At 44.4% G+C, this 18,282-nt stretch overlaps 1 long non-coding RNA gene across 1 annotated transcript; it reads left to right on the forward strand.

Annotated features, from left to right (window-relative positions):
* The first annotated feature begins 3,765 nt into the window (after positions 1-3,765).
* LOC134935530 (uncharacterized) lies at positions 3,766-12,041 on the forward strand. Its single transcript, XR_010180224.1, has 4 exons — positions 3,766-3,871; positions 3,955-4,327; positions 4,637-4,658; positions 11,726-12,041. It is a non-coding gene; the product is annotated as an uncharacterized LOC134935530 (long non-coding RNA).
* Positions 12,042-18,282: the final 6,241 nt, after the last annotated feature.

Raw genomic sequence — 18,282 nt, forward strand, 5'->3', positions numbered from 1 at the left:
AGAAAGAATTAGGATCCACCACACAAACACAACAATACATAGCACACTAGTAAGAGGAAGATGGCTCTGGTGTTTATACACATAAACTCACTGGCTACAATACATCCAAACAGAAAGAATACATTTCACTAAGAGGGAGTTATCCATTCTGGCCACACAAGCCAACTCCAAAAATACATAGAGGCAACATCAAAAACATGGGTGCTGCCCATCTGGAGAGACATCATTTTCTTCTTTTTCTCCCCGCCTGAGGCTGTTCTTCTTTGGAAGGTCTGCGGAGCGACCTTCGTTGGGCCTGCCCAGTGGGCTGTTCTTCCTGGGCAGGGGCAGGGGAGGGAGCCGATGTGGGTGGCTCTCTGCCACTGTGGGCAAGGGAGACAGCGATGGCCTGGAGCCCTTGCAAGATGTTATTTGCAAGGCTTTGGAATGAGGAGGCAAGTTGTTCTTGGCCCTGCCTGATCTCTGCCAGACCTTGGCAGAGTTGAGCAACACCTTGCTCAACACAGGTTCGGTGCTCAGTGAGCCGGACAGCTATCTGGCTTACCTCCCGGATGACCCCGTCTTGAAACCGATTTAGGCTCTCACCATACCTAGCGATTTCAAGCAGGATCTCCGGGATAGCAGAGGGTTGGGTGGGGGGGCCAGTAGGAACCTGCAGAGGTGGGATTTGTTGGCCCACACTGCCAGACTCACTAGGTCCCTCCACCTCAGCCTCAACCACATAACCGTCCTGTGACTCAAACGGATCACCCCCCTGTGCTGTGTTTTGTGGCAAGCAAATAGAAGAATGTGTGGGAAAAAAGTTGGATACAAAATTAGTTTATTATTATAAATACTGTCAAAATTACAGACAACTAAATGTGTAAACTTACCTTCCAAGTCATGTCCCGTCAGGATCTCAGGCAGGTCCGTGTCCATATGAGACACCCCTTGGCCCTCCTCATAACTGACACAGGGCATCGCCATCTCCTCCAAGTCAGTATACTCCACAGCAACAGGTGCTCCTCCACCTGTAGCCCTTGAGGCATTCCACTCCGCAGCCCTCTTTGCCTTCAGGCGGGATTTGAAGTCGGCCCACCTACATATGTATTGTGAAAGAGGGACAAAGTAGAGTCTTATTATTTGTCTAAGCTAATATATAGGACACGTGTTCTGCTTGTGTTTGCTAGACATAACATCACATGTAACTACATTTTTTAGTCAACTTATCACTGAAAAATGACTGTCAATATGCACTTACCGTCGTCTCACTTCCAGTGATGTTCTGACGACAGAGCCAACTTCATTCACAGATTTTGTGATGTCTCTCCAGATGCGATCTTTTGAAGCCGCCCCCATGTTTTTTGGCCCTCTATGGATTTTGGACATGGCCTGCGTGACCAAGACACGCAACTCCCTCTTAGTGAATGCAGGCTGTCTTTTCTTCCGTCTGGAGGTAGCCTGTGAGGTTTCTTCTTGTTGGTCATCACCATCTTCCTCCTCACTAGCAGCTTCTGTCTGTTGTGTTTGTGTGGCTAAAGCCAATTCTCCCTCAGTTTGGTCACTATGTGTGTGTGGCAGGGTATCCCCAGTCAATTGTTGTGGTTCAGAAGCAGACATTTGCAGAGTACTAGGTCCTGCCTCTTCAACATCCGCAGAGGCGTATTCCAACATGCGCCTTTGGCAATCTAGGCGTCTTTTCCGCAATGCCATCTCCTGCTCTGCAATGCGGTCCATCTCTGCTGCGATTTGCTCACGAGAAGCCATGTTTGTGATGACGTGTGTACGCCGAGGTGTGTGCTTATATACCTACGTGCGTAGCGTTAATTCACACAGGTGTACACTGTTAATCTGGTTAATGATTGCACTGCTTATTTAAGGGCCTACTTTGCACGCTGTGAGTGTAGGTAGTTTGGAGTTTCTTTCACTTGAGTTTGTTGGCTTGTGCGTGAAGGTGCTATAGGAATTTTCAGAGTGAGTAATTGTCAAGCATACATTTGTCCTTTCGTTTGCGTTTAGAATATAGTCAGTGTAGCATTTTGTCTGCGAATTTTCGTTTGTGAGTATTCTGGAATTCGTCTTGTTGTTCATTTTTTGATTTAAAAGTGTTAATTTTATGTTGATTGTTTGTTATTCTTTTTTACACATATATATTTTGCTAGTCCATTTTTGCAAATAAACCTGTGCTTCATTGCTTTTACTGACATTTTTGTTCTCTTGTAGGAGAATTGTTTTGGGTGACATAACCCTAGTCTATTTTGTTTATTTTGTGTGCTATATAACACAAATAGTTCCTTGCTTTATTTTGGATCAGGTAAGTTCCCTGGGCCTGTGTGGGTGCCTGTTTGGTTTATTGGTCTGTATGTTGTTTTTGACTGTCATATTTGCTCTCTTGTAGGAGATTTGTTTTGGGTGACGTAACCCTAGTCTATTTTGTTTATTTTGTGTGCTATATAACACAAATAGTTCCTTGCTTTATTTTGGATCAGGTAAGTTCCCTGGGCCTGTGTGGGTGCCTGTTTGGTTTATTGGTCTGTATGTTGTTTTTGACTGTCATATTTGCTCTCTTGTAGGAGATTTGTTTTGGGTGACGTAACCCTAGTCTATTTTGTTTATTTTGTGTGCTATATAACACAAATAGTTCCTTGCTTTATTTTGGATCAGGTAAGTTCCCTGGGCCTGTGTTGGTGCCTGTTTGTGTTTGTTCAAAGTGTTTTGATTATGTTTGTTTTCCATCTTGATAATAAATGTTATGTTTTTTACCGGGATTGATCAGCAAAGTAGTGTTGTTCTTGGCTGGACTAGCTACTAAAGGGCTAACTTTTTGTTTGTTTTATTTAAATGTTTTTAACCAATTATTCATAATTTTGTAGTAGGTGTTTGTGATGTGTTTGATGTTCTGTTTTTTTAAATAATAGTATTTTTAACAATTACAATTTAACATATGTAGCTTTCATTATAAAAATAATGTTGTTTTTCTTTTTTTTTATAATATTCTTTTTGGTCCTGAATTGAACCCAGAAAAAATGTCTTACGCTCCTGCAGTAAGTTGACACCCCCTTTTTTTACAAATTTTTTGCTTGCATATTTTTTGGACTTTGTTTTTGTCTTATTCAACTTTTTTTTTTTTTTTAATAAAAGTGTGTGATGTCTATATTTATCGCAGCAGAAGCCCTACCTCCCCAACCCACGCCAGCACTCCCACCCCAACCGCCAGCCCCACAACCACAACCGGCTCCTCATCAACCAAGGCAACGGAGGCGTGCTAGGCCACCAATTTTCCGACCCCGTGTCCTACTTTTTGGGATGCCAGATGATGTGGTTGTACGTAGATACAGGCTGCCACCACATCTAATCCTAGACACTCTCTCCATAATAGAGAGTGATCTGGAGTCTGAAATTCGGTATCCTACAGCAATACCACCATTGACACAATTCCTTGCTGTGTTACATTTTTTGGCAACAGGGTCTTACCAGCATGTGGTTGGAGACCTGGTTGGCATGTCGCAGGGCCAGTTCAGTAAGGTCCTGCGGCGTGTCTGCCAGGCTTTCCTCAAGCGTGTGAAGCAATTTATTGCTATGCCTTTGGATGTTGGTGCCCTAGATGTGGTGAAGCGGCAATTTGCGGAAGGTGGTAGTCACTTCCCACATGTTATTGGGGTTGTGGATGGCACACATGTAGCTATTCAGCCACCAAAACATAATGAAGAAATCTATAGAAACAGGAAACTGTTTCATTCTCTGAATGTAATGGTTGTTTGTGGGCCATCCCTCCAGATCCTTTCCCTGAACGCAAAGTTTACTGGAAGTTCCCATGATGCGTATGTCATTAGACAATCAGGGATATGGCACAGATTAAGATCAAGTCAACGAGCAGACATGTGGTTATTGGGTGAGTTGTTGCACATATTTCTTACAATTTTATTTATTTTTTACAAAATTTACTATTTCTAATTTTGGTTTTTCCTCAAACAGGAGACCGTGGATATCCTTGCACCCCCTGGCTCATGACTCCTTACCGTAATCCCAGGCCAGGACCACAGACGGCATTTAACTCCGCGCTTACTGCCACTAGGCAGCTGGTGGAGCGCACAATTGGGGTCCTTAAAGGGCGGTTTCGTGTGCTCCACCGCACTGGTGGCGACATCATGTATTCGCCGGAGATGGCAAGTAAACTAGTGGTTCTGTGCGCAATACTACACAATATCGCGGTAAGGAGTAGCGTAGAGCTTCCTCAGACAGAGGAATTGCCTGATGAGGAGCCAGGGGTTGTTCGACACTTCGGTGGGGGGAGTGTTACACGGAGGGGGAGCCAAGTCAGGGCAAGCATTGTTGCTGAATATTTCAGGTATAGTGTTTTTATATTATCTTTTTAATCCAAATTAAAATCACAGTATGCTTATGTATTATTTGTAATGTTGACATTTTGTTTGATATTGTAAGGTCATTGTGTAATGCTTTTGGTGTGTTGGAATGTGTAATTTTTTTGATACTAAAAATCCGTTAACACGTTAAGCTTTCAATTTTAGATTTGAAATGTAAAAAATGTGATGATGCTAAATAGTGTCCTTATTTGTTTTATATCCAAAAATCCTGATTATTTAAACAAACACACAAACAAATGAAATTGAATGTTGCCCACTTTGTGACTGTCCAGCTGAATGATCACACAAACTGTGGTGAGTACACAGATATTTGTAGGAATTTTTTCCAAACTGTGTGTCTCTGTGTCTGTGTTTGTGATTTTTTTTTTTTTTGCTAAAAATTTTGCTAATGCGAATGCGTATTTCCGCTCGTGCGAAATAACACTCTGCTCTTCACAGCATTGCAAAGATCAATAAAGTTATTAGAAATGACAACATAGATTTTTGACCAATCACATGCTAACAGACACTATAAATATATGCCCAAATAAGGAAAACGCCATTGCCATGATGCGTGCTGCACTATTATGCACACCAGTGCCTGCAGGAAAGTACTGGTGTCAGGACTGTTATGCACTCCAGTGCCTGCAGGAATGTACTGGTGTTTGAACTGTTATGCAAAACAAATGGACTTACAGACAGACTGGGGAATATGACATAACGTACACAGAAGGTGATAGGTTAACAAAATACACACAAAGTGAACAGAGAAGCCCAGAGGCTAAGGAACTGGGTATCTCCCTTGTATTAGAACTGCTCAGATGGGATAAGCAAGATGTTGTGTTTTAATACGTAGAGAACCCGAAATGCTGTTGCTAAGGGCAACAGCAAAACCCTAAAGGGTTACCAACGGGTGTGGCAGTAAACTCCTTGGTCAGAGATGGAATGATAGACACAAGGAGAGTCTCCACAATCCTAATTCTCACTTGCAGTGCACAGGTTCAGCTTACTGCCACTAAACTGACCCCTGACACCTAGCACAGTGAGACAGGATTAGACAGGCAAGTCTTAGAATACAGCCGCAAACTTGCTAAGTTCACAGAGTAGTAACAGAACCCCAGCAAGCTAAACGACTGACTCCAGTCTTACTGCTAGGTCTGGATTGGCAGAGTGTAATACCAAATCCCCAGGCCTATTTGCAGTAAGCAACAAACAAATACAAAGCTACACAGTACTGGCTAACTTTCAGAAACTGACTAACCAACAAAGATTCAGCAGCATCTGCTTACCCTGAGAAGAGGCCTTATAAAGCAGGTGCTGTCCACGCCCCACTCAGACCTCACAGACTGTGAGCACAAAAACCAGCACCGGATCCCCTGCCATGCACAGAGCCTATAACCACTGCACAGCAAAAGACCCGAACCGGAGTATCAGCTGCGCTCAGGTCACTCCGCTAGCACTTGTCTCCCGGTTGCCATGACGACGTGGCAGCACAGGGCAGGAGACCCTAACAGTACCCCCCCTCTGACGAGGGGTCAAAGAACCCCTACCACCGGGTTTATCGGGGAACTGCGAGAAGAAAGAGCGTATCAGTCTGGGGGCATGAAGATCACAACTGCGCACCCACGACCGCTCCTCCGGGCCATACCCCTTCCAGTGCACCAAAAATGACAGCCGACCCCGAACCACCTTGGAGTCAAGAATCCTTTCAACAACAAACTCCCTCTGGCCACGTATCAGAAGAGGGGAAGGTCTTCCACTGGAAGAAGGATTACTAATCGCCCGTTTTAAAAGGGAACAATGAAAGGTTTTATTGATACCCAAAGAACGGGGCAGATCTAACTGAAATGCCACCGGATTGATAACCCTGGTGATCTTATAAGGGCCGATGAACCGGGGGCCTAACTTATGAGATGGCTGTCTCAACTTCAAATTCTTGCTAGACAACCAGACGAAGTCTCCTAATTTGAAGCTGCAGGGTCTTTTCCGCTTATCAAAAACCCTTTTGGTCACTAATGACACAGACACAAGGGCTTTCTTCACTTTCCGCCAAATACCTCTAAGGACCGAAACCACAGAGGAACCACCAGGCGTGGAGTCCAGGGGGTCAAAAGAATTGGCCTTAGGATGATGCCCATACACACAAAGGAATGGAGAGATCCCTGTAGCAGAGTGAGCCGCGTGGTTATAGGCAAACTCCGCCATGGACAGATGAGCAACCCAGTCAGTCTGACACTTGGAGACATAACACCTGAGGAACTGCTCCAAGGACTGGTTCACCCTTTCAGTCTGCCCATTAGACTGCGGATGGTAGCCCGACGACAAGCTGACAGAAATCTGGAGATCGGAACAAAATGCCCTCCAGAATTTGGCCACAAACTGGGATCCGCGGTCAGAGACCACATCAAGTGGCAACCCGTGGAGACGCACAACATGCAGCATAAATAATTCAGACAGGCGTCTGGCCGATGGCAGCCCAACCAGTGGAACGAAGTGCGCCATCTTCGAAAACCTGTCAACGACAACCCAGATGGCTGTCATCCCCGAGGATTTGGGCAAGTCCACCACAAAATCCATTGAAATGTGGGTCCATGGCTTAGATGGGATAGAGAGTGGATGTAATGGGCCAACCGGAACCCCTCTAGGAGTCTTATTTCGGGCACAGATGTCACATGCCCGAACCCACTGATCCACATCCTTAGCCACCGAGGGCCACCACACCGCCCTAGATAGCAACTCCCGAGTTCTGGCAATACCCGGGTGACCTGCAGACTTCTTGGCATGGAATTCCAGGAACACTCGCTGTCTTAACCTAGGAGGCACAAACAAAAGACCTACCGGAAGGTCTGGAGGAGCCTGCTCCTGTGCTCTAAGGACTAATGATAAGAGGTCCTGGGTAATGCCCACTTTAATACATGATGGGGAAACAATGGGCAACGGCTCCTCGGTGGTCTCCTGGATTGGAGCAAAACTCCGCGAGAGCGCATCAGCCTTGATGTTTTTTGACCCAGGGCGATATGTTATCAAAAAATTAAAGCGAGCAAAAAACAAAGCCCATCGTGCCTGCCTGGCATTGAGACGCTTCGCTGACTCTAAATATGCCAGATTCTTATGGTCAGTGAGAATTGAGACCACAAACTTAGCCCCCTCAAGCCAGTGTCTCCACTCCTCGAGTGCATCCTTAATAGCCAACAATTCCCGGTTACCCACGTCATAATTCATCTCGGCAGGCGAAAATTTACGGGAAAAGTAAGCACAGGGATGAAGGCGATTATCAGACACTCCCATCTGAGAAAGCACTGCCCCAATACCCATCTCAGAGGCATCCACCTCCACCACAAAAGGACGCTCTGGATCTGGGTGTCGCAGCACCTTGGCCGAAACAAATGCCCTTTTGAGATGGGCAAAAGCCGCTTTAGCCTCACAAGACCAGTGAGCAACATCCGCCCCTTTCTTAGTGAGTGCCACCAAGGGCGCCACTATAGACGAAAATCCAGCGCTAAATCGTCTATAAAAATTCGCAAAGCCCAGGAAACGCTGAAGCGCCTTCAAACTAGTGGGCTGCACCCAATCCAGGACTGCCTGTACCTTGGAACCCTCCATTTGGAAACCTTCTGGGGAGATAATATATCCTAGAAATGCGATTTGCTGAACTTCAAATTCGCACTTCTCCAGCTTCGCCCCAAGCCGGTGGTCTCTGAGTTTCTGGAGGACTAAGCGTACATGCTTCCGATGTTCCTCCAGGGAATGGGAGAAGATTAGGATGTCATCTAAGTATACAACTAAGAATCTATCCAAATATTCCCTGAGCACATCATTCATGAAATCCTGGAAGACTGCCGGGGCATTACAGAGCCCAAAAGGCATCACCAAATATTCATAATGCCCTGAGTGGGTATTAAAGGCAGTCTTCCATTCATCCCCCTCTCTTATTCGGATTAGATTGTACGCACCGCGTAGGTCAATCTTAGAAAAAATGGTGGCAGTACGAAGCTGGTCAAACAAGACCGAAATGAGAGGCAGTGGGTATGAGTTTTTAATCGTGATACGGTTCAATTCCCTGAAGTCGATGCAGGGTCACAACGAACCGTCCTTTTTACCCACGAAGAAGAACCCCGACCCAACTGGAGACTGTGAAGGTCTGATAAATCCCTTAGCCAAGTTCTCCTGAATGTACTCTGCCATAGCCTGAGTCTCAGGACGTGACAGGGAGTACAACCTGCTCTTGGGAAGCTTAGCATTTGGCAACATATCAATGGCACAGTCATAGGGGCGATGGGGAGGTAGTACCTCTGCAACTTTTTTGGAGAACACGTCCGCAAAATCTGCATAACACCCTGGCAATCCTGGCAAACTTAGCTGCGAGAGCCTGACTGGAAGGCTCAAGCAACTCCTGAAACAATCAGTACCCCAACTAAGAATCTCCCCAGAGACCCAGTCAAATTGAGGATTGTGGGCCCTTAACCAGGGTAACCCCAACACCAATGGGGCAAAAGTACAGACAGTCACATAAAAGGACAATTTTTCAGAGTGTGTGGCTCCAATAAACAAAGAAATCTGGCTAGTGCAAGAGGTAATTTTACCTTGGGATAATGGTTCCCCGTTTAACCCACAAATCTCAATTTCCGATGCCAGGGGTACTAAGGGAACAGAGTGTTTCAGGGCGAATTGGCGGTCCATAAAAACCCCGTCGGCCCCACTGTCCACAAAGGCCTCAGTCTTGACAGTTTGACCGAGGATCTTCAAGGTCACCGGAATGATAAAAGTCTTCTTGGGAAATTCTGACTTCTGGCCTGACAGGATATTTCCCATCACCCTCAGGCCCTGAAGTTTTCCGGCTTTTCTGGGCATGATACTACCACATGACCTTTATTCCCACAGTACAAACACAACCCCTGCTGTCTCCTCCGCGTCTTCTCACGCGAGGAGAGGCGGGTAGCCCCAATCTGCATAGGCTCCTCTGAAAATTCCTCAGAGTCTGAGGTTCCCTTGGGAAGGAAGGAAATCTCAGTCTCCCTTTCAAGCCTACGCTCTCTCAGCCGTCTATCCACCCGGATGGATAACTGCATGAGCTGATCCAAGCTATCAGGCAAGGGATATTGTACCAGTTGGTCCTTTATCTGGTTAGAAAGACCTCTTCGGTACTGGTGTCTCAGGGCTGGGTCATTCCACTGGGTATCATGGGCCAACCTCCGAAACTCCGTACAGTAAACCTCAACTGGCCTTCGCCCTTGCTTAAGGATCGAAATCTGAGCCTCGGCTGAGGCCGTCTTGTCAGGGTCATCATACAACATGCCCAGTGCCGTAAAAAAAGCATCAACACTTTTAAGCGACGGACAGTCAGGCTGCAACCCATATGCCCAGACCTGTGGGTCTCCTTGTAGCAAGGAAATCACTATGCCCACCCGCTGAATCTCCGACCCAGAAGACTGAGGCCTAAGCCGGAAGTATAGCTTGCAGCTCTCCTTGAAACAAAAGAACTGCGAGCGATCTCCAGAAAAACGATCCGGGAGATTTACTTTCGGCTCCTTAACCCCTGCAGGTGCTGCTGCTGCGGGAGCTCCGCCAGCAGCCTGGGAGGTGTGCATTTTAATGGACAAATCATTAAATTGTCGAGTCAGGACCTGCACCTGATCGACCACCTGTTGCAACGTATTTTGAGGGGTATGCTCCATATTCCCACAAAATTTCAACAGGAGTATTAGGCTGCTGAATATGTTATGCACACCAGTGCCTGCAGGAAAGTACTGGTGTCAGGACTGTTATGCACTCCAGTGCCTGCAGGAATGTACTGGTGTTTGAACTGTTATGCAAAACAAATGGACTTACAGACAGACTGGGGAATATGACATAACGTACACAGAAGGTGATAGGTTAACAAAATACACACAAAGTGAACAGAGAAGCCCAGAGGCTAAGGAACTGGGTATCTCCCTTGTATTAGAACTGCTCAGATGGGATAAGCAAGATGTTGTGTTTTAATACGTAGAGAACCCGAAATGCTGTTGCTAAGGGCAACAGCAAAACCCTAAAGGGTTACCAACGGGTGTGGCAGTAAACTCCTTGGTCAGAGATGGAATGATAGACACAAGGAGAGTCTCCACAATCCTAATTCTCACTTGCAGTGCACAGGTTCAGCTTACTGCCACTAAACTGACCCCTGACACCTAGCACAGTGAGACAGGATTAGACAGGCAAGTCTTAGAATACAGCCGCAAACTTGCTAAGTTCACAGAGTAGTAACAGAACCCCAGCAAGCTAAACGACTGACTCCAGTCTTACTGCTAGGTCTGGATTGGCAGAGTGTAATACCAAATCCCCAGGCCTATTTGCAGTAAGCAACAAACAAATACAAAGCTACACAGTACTGGCTAACTTTCAGAAACTGACTAACCAACAAAGATTCAGCAGCATCTGCTTACCCTGAGAAGAGGCCTTATAAAGCAGGTGCTGTCCACGCCCCACTCAGACCTCACAGACTGTGAGCACAAAAACCAGCACCGGATCCCCTGCCATGCACAGAGCCTATAACCACTGCACAGCAAAAGACCCGAACCGGAGTATCAGCTGCGCTCAGGTCACTCCGCTAGCACTTGTCTCCCGGTTGCCATGACGACGTGGCAGCACAGGGCAGGAGACCCTAACATGCACCTTTCACCAGGCGGGAGCTCCGCGTCCTGGTTTCGGTGATGGACCGCCGCGTAGGCCGCGTTGGGCGCTTCATCCCAAATCGGGTTAAGCGCGAGGCCTACGCGGAGGTCCGCCGCCTGCTGCGGACTCGCGTCCGCAGCAGGCGGACAATCATCCAACTAGCGCGGAGATGGAGTGATCTCCGCAGGAGGACGCCAGAGCCGTTGGCGGAGATCCGCCAGCAAATACGGGCTATGCATGCACGCAGTAAGTTACATTACATAAGATTCTTAGCAAAAATTTAAGAAATTTACACTAAGTGGTAGGCTAATTGCAACGCTGATTGTCCATTTTTATAACATAGGACAGTGTGTGTGGTTAGGGCAAACAGTACTGACTGTAGCAAAGTGTCACCAAACAAGTGCATGTTTTCCAGAATTAATAACCAGGCAGGAAACTGTACCCAAATACTTGATCAGTGCTGTCTATATAATAAGGTGCCTTGAATAGTTATCTGGTGATGTTGCCTAGACCAATCAATATGACTCAATGGAATAGATTAAGGAATGAGCTTCAAAGTAAAAGTTTTGACTCATTTTGTTTGCTGTGGGCAACATGATGATGTTTTTAAAATGTGTATTTTTAAGAAAAACAAACCACAGTCTTTTACATGGAACAGAACAGTGATTTTTCAAATTGTTTAGTATGTAATTTAACATGCAAAATAAATTTTTTCACAAATATCATTATAGGACGAGAACAACGGCAGACCTCTCAGCCCCCTTCCCCTTCCCAGTCCCCCTCCCCTTCTCACTCCCCCTCCCCTTCTCACTCCCCCTCCCCTTCTCACTCCCCCTCCCCTTCGCAGTCCTCCTCAGCTTCCCAGTCCCCCTCAGCTACCCAGTCCCCCTCAGCTTCCCAGTCCCCCTCAGCTTCCCAGGCCCACTCCACTTTCCACTCCCCTTCTCACACCACCTCTCTATCTCTTTCTGTGACCCCTTCTCCTCCTTCCCATACCCCTTCTCCTTCAACTTCAAACTCACCTTCTCAGCCCCCCTCACCCTCTATTGGCTTAACTTTCTCTCCACCCCCCTCGCCCTCTCAATCAGACCCACCCTCTGAAATTACATCCCCAATCCAGCCTCCTTCCCCATCCAGCCTCCTTCCCCCATCCCTCCTCCTTCCCCAATCCCTCCTCCTTCCCCAATCCCTCCTTCTTCCCCCATCCAGCCGCCTTCCCCACCCAGTGAGTGGGCAGAAGAAGCCCCTGCTGAATTAACTGTCAACCATCATGTTGCAGAGGAAAGTAAGTGTTTTAACATGTTCTCCAAAAATGATTACCTACTTACACTTACAATGCCAAAACATGCAGTGTTGTACTGTTGGAATTCTTGTACCAAGGACAAATATTTGTGTTATTCTTCATGGTCTACATGTTGTTTTTACATTTTTGTGAGTGTCATTATATGTACAGTGTTTATGTGTGCAATGTTTTGTGTGTCCACTCTAGGTCGACACTCATTAGGTGGACAGGGTTGCCAGGACAACAGGGTTTATATGTGTTAGGTTTTCAGGGAAACAGTTAGACCTGAGTGGAGTTTAGTATGTTGTTGGTCTTTTACACTTGTGCCTGTGTAGTCTTAATATTTGCACTTACAAATCACATGCTTCACTTTGTTATGCAGCCTAATGACACACTGATTTGTGGTGTGAAAGTTACACTCACAAAATGATTATTGGCTAAAGTCAAACCTGTTTGACCTTATTTAGTAAGGTCAGCTTTCAGGGAGTGTGGGCATGCTAGGATCTGTTGTCCTTCTGAAGATGTTGATATGCAGTGTGATGATGCAGGACCAAACCCATAAAAAAAATCATAAATACACTCCAGATGTAAATGAATGCCAACATGGTGTAACATTGACGAAGATGGTAGTTATCTTTAACATGGGATGTCGCCCATAGCAACCAATAAGATTATACTTTACAATTGGGGAACCACTTCTACAAGATAATATTCTTATTTTTCCTTGTTTGCTATGGGCAACGCTCCATCTTAAATATAACTCACATAGTAGTAAATGTACCCCATGGTCTCGTAAACGGGAAAAATTTATTAAAAAAACCCAGAGCAGGCTTGTGTGTTTTTCTGCTAATGATTGTACCATAAAACAGCCATGATGTAGTAACTTTGCCATTAAGCAGGCCTGTCCAAACTGCGGACCTCCAACTGTTGAGAAACTACACATCCCAGCATGCCCTGACACAGCTTTGGCTTTCCCTGGCCCCAAAACTGAGTCAAGGCATGCTGGTATATGTAGTTTCACACCAGCTTGAGGGATGCAGTTTGGACATGCCTGCATTAAAGTGTGCTTTGTGCCTTGCTTGTATAATAAGTAATGTGAGTAAGTTATTAATGTTTATGTTATCTCTTAATTTCAGATGTTGCCGTTGGAGATCCCACATCTTTTGCGGACATTATTGCCAACATGAGGATACATCTCCAGGCCTTGCTGGGTCTTGTTGACCAAATGCAAACGTTGTTTTAATTTTTGTTTATAAAAAAAAATAAAAAAAATGTTTATATTATAAAAAAACCAAAAAAAAAAAAAAAAAAAAAAACATTTGTTTTCAAGTTAAGCGGGTGTTTATTATTTATTAATGCAATGAAGGAACTGCAGAATGACGAACAGACATTTATTACCTTAAACATTTCATACATCTAACGTAAGTTTGTTTAAAATGTAAAAAAGACATATGTTGTTATTGTCTAAATAAACATGCAAACACCTTCATTCACATACTAAAACTCTACTTAAAAAATAAAAAAATAAAAACATTAGACCAAGCACATTGCAAACATCTATATTTATATTAAAATTCTAAAATAATTTAGGTACAATTATGGCTACAAAGTGTTCTTCAGGTATTTTAAAAAGACTTAATTGATCTTGAACATTACAATTCATTTCACTAATTGGATTTGTAATTGAGGAGGGCTTGTGGACTTTTAATTGGAAGGTGTTATTCCACTTAATAGTAAAAAAAAACCATTGTGGTGCGTTTGCCCGCAAAAGTGAGCACTTTTAATGATAAATGTGTAAATATACTACAACTTAGTATTTTTACGATGAAGTATGTGTTAATGCGATGGTTTCGCATTGCTGCGATGTTTTCGCATTGCTGCGATGTCATTTGGCGTACGCCCACTTTGTGTAATACTGCGTACGAAAGAGCAAAAATACGTTGGGGGCGGATGTTCGCAAATTTACTACACTAACGCAACTTTGCAAATATGTTGTGCGAACGAAAAACTGAGCGATCAACTCGGAATGAGGGCCATGGTTTTGCCCAACTGCTAAAAAATTTCCTGCTGCGATCAACTTGGAATTACCCCCAAATTTGTTCTGTGCATGCTTCTTTTGAGCAAAGTCTCTATCAGACTCTCTGGATTTAAATAATGACAATTGTCTATATTCTCATGGCAATGTGAATGAAAGTACTCCTTACTATTCTAAAGCTGTAACTCAAGCTCTCCACAGATCTTTTTCCTGACTGTAAATCTTGTTAACTTACCCAGCCTGACAATTTTATTGCACAGTTCACTCAACAATTTAAAAATACTTTCCAATCTGTTTCTTTTTAAGTTTATCACAATTCAATTAACATTGGTATCCTGAAGCCATGCTGTTCTGCTTTAGCAATTTGCATCAGATTATTTTCCTCACACATTGCGTATTGTTAACTGTTGTGCTGTTTATGTTGATGATATATCTTGTTTTTTCAAGCTATTCAAATCTTTATTACTGTACTTTCAAGATTTTTATGGATTTTTTTCAACTTTATCTTCTGCAACTGACTAGTTTTCATGAATAATAATTGAGACAGTTATTAAAATGAATCAGCTGGTTCGTACGATTCTATATTCGTACTTATTGGCCCTCATTCCGAGTTGTTCGTTCGGTAATTTTCTTCGCATCGCAGCGATTTTCCGCTAATTGCGCATGCGCAATGTTCGCACTGCGACTGCGCCAAGTAAATTTGCTAAGAAGTTTGGGATTTTACTCACGGCATTACGAGGTTTTTTCTTCGTTCTGGTGATCGGAGTGTGATTGACAGGAAGTGGGTGTTTCTGGGCGGAAACTGGCCGTTTTATGTGAGTGTGTGAAAAAACGCTGCCGTTTCTGGGAAAAACGCGGGAGTGGCTGGAGAAACGGGGGAGTGCCTGGGCGAACACTGGGTGTGTTTGTGATGTCAAACCAGGAACGAAACTGACTGAACTGATCGCAGTGGCAGAGTAAGTGTCGAACTACTCAGAAACTGCTTAGAAATTTCTATTCGCAATTTTGAGAATCTTTCGTTCACAATTTTGCTAAGCTAAGATTCACTCCCAGTAGGCGGCGGCTTAGCGTGTGCAATGCTGCTAAAAGCAGCTTGCGAGCGAACAACTCGGAATGAGGGGCAGTGGCAAACGCAGGATTTGCATGGGGGGGTTTCCAGAACTGGGCGGAGCCAATCACGCAGGCAGAGGAATGTTAAATCCACTGTCCAGCAATAGTCCTCGTATAGGAGGCAGATCAAGGCTCCCACCTTGGTATATAAATGTAAATTTACACATACATTTGTTAAGTTCGTTTAACTTTCAGAAAAAAGCAATACCTTATTACACCAGTGTTCAGGCCGCTGCGACCGCTAAGTGTGTGTGCGATAAACCTCTATGAATGCGTACACGTTGCGTAAGCACGCCGATACGCTGTAAGCACAATGTAGCAACACATGTGGCTGAATACACTTTAAACCCCTAACAGGATTGGAATGCGACACCAATTGTATATGTTATGTTGTGGTCCAATGCAGCAACAAATATATACTTAAAAGGGGGTTCACAGAGAAATACAACAGTAATACAAAAGAACAGCTACAACCAATGGATACATACGTTTGTTCGCCTGCGCCACCCGGATCCGGTCCTCAGTCAGTCTAGCAAGATGACCTTCAGAGAATTAGACTGGGACCGGCCAGGAGGCTTGGCTTTTATACATTTGTCCAAAACATAGTACAAAGGAAACTGTAAGCTCTTCTTTCATAGGTCAGAGGGCTGGTCATTTACAGTACATGAGGGGTCATAGGTCGGTTTGAATAGGTGGGCAATGCCTGGTCCAGGTGTACTTGCAGGTGTCCTCCACTGGGTTCCGGCCGAATATCAGGAGTACAGTAAATACAGTGTGATATTAATATTGTATTCCTGCGCATATCTATGCGCAGGAGCATTCTACATTCTGCAAACTGTGATCGGACTATTGCCTTTGAAATACTGTACATCTGGATACCAAACACCATGTCCTAACCTAATTCTGTCCCCTCACATCCTGTAAAGTTGAATATCTCTATTGTTCCTTTCCTGAAATAAATGTAATTTGCTGGTGTGGTGCGTGTAGACGATGTGTAAATTATGCACTATATGGATTAAATATCAGATATGTCTTTGTGGCTTTTCCATGCGAATGCGTATGCTACCGTATTTACTCATACCATGCGCTAATACGCAGGGCTTCGTGAGCCAATGTACACAGCGTGCGGGTATGTGCACGCACGGCAGAACAAGTACCCGCACGGAGGCCACTCTGTGTGGTGTTTGCATGTGGGTATAATATTTTCGACTTCGACACATTCTAAAGGTTATATTTACACCATTTCTGTATGTACTTATCGTATTCTAATTAGGAACTGTGTTATTTCATTGGAACACAGACTGCTTTTGATAAAGAAGACTTTTGATAAATCATTTGAAGAGGTTTCCTGAGCTGAGTTCAGTGCTCCAGCTTTTTGTACATGGATTTGTGAAACTTCGAGCCTGTCAGATGGTAAGGGGCAAAATGAACTGCTGGTTACTGAACGAATGAAGCGATGAACACTGTGCAATTGAAACTACAATATATATATCAATGTAAGATGAGTGGTGTGATATGTTAGAAGCCTCCAGAGGTCAATGTATCTAATACATCCAAATCCGTTGCCTTTGTACTCAGACAGCAGAGTCACTTGTCAGGTATAAGACAGTTATGTCTGTGCTCTCACAATAGGAGCATATTCTCTCAGCAGGGATGCCAAGTTATCTTAACAAAGGCTCTATCTGAGTCTCTATTACCAGCTCTCCCACAAAAAAGTGGTAGTTTAGTAGTAGTATTTTTTTTAAAGTATCCAGGTTTATCACAGTGGATATTATCATGTCGCAGAGGTACTGTCTAGCTGTATGTATTGTGATGTCACAGAGGTACTGTCTAGACGAATGCATTGTGATGTCACAGAGGTACTGTCTAGCTGAATGTATTGTGATGTCACAGAGGTACTGTCTAGCTGAATGTATTGTGATGTCACAGAGGTACTGTCTAGCTGAATGCATTGTGATGTCACAGAGGTACTGTCTAGCTGAATGCATTGAGATGTCTCAGAGGTACTGTCTAGCTGAATGCATTGTGATGTCACAGAGGTACTGTCTAGCTGAATGCATTTTGATGTCACAGAGGTACTGTCTAGATGCCTGCAGCTGACTGTACTGTGATGTCACAGAGGTACTGTCTAGCTGAATGTATTGTGATGTCACAGAGGTACTGTTTAGCTGAATGCATTTAGATGTCACAGAGGTACTGTCTAGCTGCCTGCAGCTGAATGTACTGTGATGTCAAAGAGATACTGTCTAGCTGAATGCACTGTGATGTCACAGATGTACTGTTTAGCTAACTGCATTTTAATGTCACAGAAGTACTGCCTAGCTGCATGCAGCTGAATGCATTGTGATGTCACGGAGGTACTGTCTAGCTGAATGTGTTGTGATGTCACATATGTACTGTCTAGCTGAATACTTTGATGTACAGTTTATATAAATGCATTTTGATGTCACAGAGGTACTGTCTAGCTGCCTGCTGCTAAATGTACTGTGATGTCACAGAGGTACTGTCTAGCTGAATGCATTGTGATGTCATAGAGGTACTGTCTAGCTGAATACATAGTGATGTCACATATGTACTGTCTAGCTGAATGACTTGTGATGTCACAGAGATACTGTCTAGCTGAATGCACTGTGATGTCACAGAGGTACTGTCAAGCTGAAGGCATTGTGATGTCACAGAGGTATTGTTTAGTTTCCTGCCGCTGAATGCATTGTGATTCCACAGAGGTACTGTCTAGCTAAATGCATTGTGATGACATAGAGATAGAGGTACAGTACTGTCTAGCTGAATGTATTGTGATGTCGCAGAGGTACTTTCTAGCTGAATGCACTGTGATGTCACAGAGATACTGTCTAGCTGAA

Source organism: Pseudophryne corroboree, chromosome 6 (assembly GCF_028390025.1).
Source record: "Pseudophryne corroboree isolate aPseCor3 chromosome 6, aPseCor3.hap2, whole genome shotgun sequence".
Lineage (NCBI taxonomy): Eukaryota > Metazoa > Chordata > Amphibia > Anura > Myobatrachidae > Pseudophryne > Pseudophryne corroboree.